Genomic DNA, 3,051 nt, shown 5'->3' with positions numbered 1-3,051 from the left:
TTCCCACTTGTCGTTCGAAAAAAATCGTGTCGTGCATAGATAAGTAGTGAACACTCTCATTCACATGCTTACAAGGAAATTTGTGTCTTTCGAGTGGGAAATCGTGTCGTGTGTAATGGGAAAATATTCTCAATTTTTTTTTTTTTTTTTTTTTTTTTTTTTACCAAACGCTGTGTTTCGCCAGTTACGGCATCTTCAGTGGTATTCCTTTCGGTTCCAGGCCCTAGCCCAGGCTTGTGCGTTTGACTCCCCCCGGCCAATCTTTATCCACCTCCCATATATTGAACAGATGCAAATCCAGGGGAGTTGTCCAGTGAAGAGTTCAAGGCTACTATTGATGAAGAGGCTCTCATCCTGAAGACCACCTATTGGTAAGTAGCCTTGTAGACGCTAAGTAGTTTCTAACGTTTAGGTCGTGGGTTCGAACCTGGGTCGAAATTTTTTCGTCTCTATGCTTGCAGTATGGGTTGCCACTGAGCCTCGTGAGAACGATTGAGTAGCTTACTTTAAAAGAGTAGCGACAGTGGCGGCATTACCAGCAGTATAAAAATCTGGTGTGAACATCACACGACTTTCCTTATCCTATTGAATGATGCTTATTTAAGTGTTCTTTTACCCTAACTTTTACAACATCTCTAACCGTTTTTCGCTATAGCTGAAAACCGCCAAAATCGGTCGAAATCTGTCCAAAAGCGGTCAAAATTCCGCCAAGCGCAGCAACCATCTCAACCAAACATTTTGTGTTGCATCCTTGTCACATTTGTTAACTACATACCAAATTTCAAGTCTCTAGCTTATACCGTTCCCGAGATATTGTTAAATTACACGGAAAACCGCCAAAAAGCGGTAAAATGCCGCCAACCGTTGCACCGGTCTTAACCAAAAGTTTCGTGTTGCATCCTTGTCACATTTGACATCTACATACCTAACATACCAAATTTCAACTCTCTAGCTCTTACCGTTTTTGAGATATTTTGTTTACAGACAGACAGACACAGAGACACACACACGGACCAATGGCTGAAACTTTGGATTTAGGCTCTAGGGACCTCAAAACGTGTTTTGGCACTAAAATCTGACCATCGAAAATTTGACCCGATTACATTACTTTCCTTCCTATAGGATAAGGAAAGTAAAAAACTTCGTTTGAAGATCGGGTATCAGTAATGCTATGATAGCCAGAAAAGTTGTGGAGAAGCTCTCTGCTTTACCACAAAGAATTTATTATTTGATTTTTCCTTAACCCATTTCGGTTCTCTGTCCCCCCAGCGAGTGTCCGAACTACAACCTCATCGTTCCCACCCTCCTGGAGAAGGGTATTCACGCTCTACCTGACCACTGTAAGCTGACACCGGGCGTACCGCTACGTCCTATGCTGGCGCATCCTACCAAGGGCATACATGAAGTACTGAAGAGGTTCGATAACGTTGAGTTCACGTGCGAGTGGAAATATGATGGCGAGAGAGCGCAGGTAAACAATACTAATATGAAAATCTTCTTCTTCGCCTTTTCCCATGGGTCGGCGTTTGTCGTCGGCCTCTCAATCAGCTTTAGAGTGATCACTTTGAGGCCAACTGGTTTTGGCTAAACAACATTTTCTAAGCGGGATGCCCTTCGCACTCAACCTTCGCTATTGATATAGCGTGAGGAAATTTGGACTAGTCTACTCCCTGTTTATAGTCCCCTAGCTAGACGCTGATCTACTCTATGTTTATAGTCCCTCAGCCAGACTAAACACTAATATGAAAATAAAACTAAAATAACTATCGCGAAATAATTATTTAATTAAGAATCTTCAAGAGAAAAAAAAAATGAAAATTAAAAAGACAGTTCAGACTTTCATAGTAAATAAATTATATAAATAAACTGTCTGGCTGAGGGACGTTAAACAGGGAGTAGACCAGCTTGGTCTGGCTGGGGTACTTAGGGAGTATACTAGCCTGAAATTTCCCTTGCTAGCGAAGTAGCAAAGTTTGAGTGTGAAGGGCATTCAGTCCGACCATTTTGTTATCTATGAAATGACGTTTTTCCTAAGACTCAGACTGTTAACGGTGTTTTAATGACACTTGCAGATAGAGTAGGTAATTAATAAAATGTACTCTCTACTTCCCTTATTGAGTACCTAACTCAGTACTTTTTTCCTAGTAAATTATCGTATCGATGTATATTTTACGGTATGATATTTTAACGAGTCAATTCCTTGTGTACAATACGAGTATTGACTCAACATTAGAAGTAATTATTGTGTCTCTTTGTCTCCATTTGTTGAGGTACTTTAGAAGACAGTTCAAAAGTTACTGAGTCTTCCATCATATAAATAAACTGTCTGCCAGAGGGACGTTAAACAGGGAGTAGACCAGCTTGGTCTGGCTGGGGTACTTAGGGAGTATACCAGCCTGAAATTTCCCTTGCTAGCGAAGTAGCAAAGTTTGAGTGTGAAGGGCATTCAGTCGCAGTGGCGTAGCGTCCATGTAGGGCGTGTATGGCGGCCATACACTAAAAAATTCCACTCAAATACCCTTAAATATTGACTTTAAATAATTATTGTATTCTTATTAGATAGATATTGTGATAGAAATTAGTGCCCGCCCTACACTTGGAGTTCTAACCACTTGGAGTTAGACTTGAAATGACGTTTTTCCTAAGACTCAGACTATTAACGGTGTTTTAATGACACTTGCAGATAGAGTAGGTAATTAATAAAATGTACTCTCTTCTTCCCTTATTGAGTACCTAACTCAGTACTTTTTTCCTAATAAATTATCGTATCGATGTATATTTTACGGTATGATATTTTAACGAGTCAATTCCTTGTGTACAATACGAGTGTTGAGTCAACATTAGAAGTAAGTATCGATGTATATTTTACGGTATGATATTTTAACGAGTCAATTCCTTGTGTACAATACGAGTATTGACTCAACATTAGAAGTAATTATTGTGTCTCTTTGTGTCCATTTGTTGAGGTACTTTAGAAGTAGGCTTGCCAAACGTCCCGAATTGGCCGGGACAGTCCCGAATTTCAGGGGTTGTCCCGGCGTCCCGTTCAGT

At 40.3% G+C, this 3,051-nt stretch overlaps 1 long non-coding RNA gene across 1 annotated transcript; it reads left to right on the top strand.

Moving 5' to 3' along the window:
* Positions 1-231: 231 nt before the first annotated feature.
* Positions 232-1,493, top strand: LOC113472596. The gene is made up of 2 exons (XR_003394835.1): positions 232-371; positions 1,270-1,493. It is a non-coding gene; the product is annotated as an uncharacterized LOC113472596 (long non-coding RNA).
* Positions 1,494-3,051: the final 1,558 nt, after the last annotated feature.

The sequence above is a fragment of the Diaphorina citri genome, unplaced genomic scaffold, assembly GCF_000475195.1.
Source record: "Diaphorina citri unplaced genomic scaffold, Diaci psyllid genome assembly version 1.1 scaffold6402, whole genome shotgun sequence".
Taxonomy (NCBI): domain Eukaryota; kingdom Metazoa; phylum Arthropoda; class Insecta; order Hemiptera; family Psyllidae; genus Diaphorina; species Diaphorina citri.
Note: the sequence above shows the minus strand (reverse complement) of the source record. Positions and strands in the feature narration are given on the sequence as shown.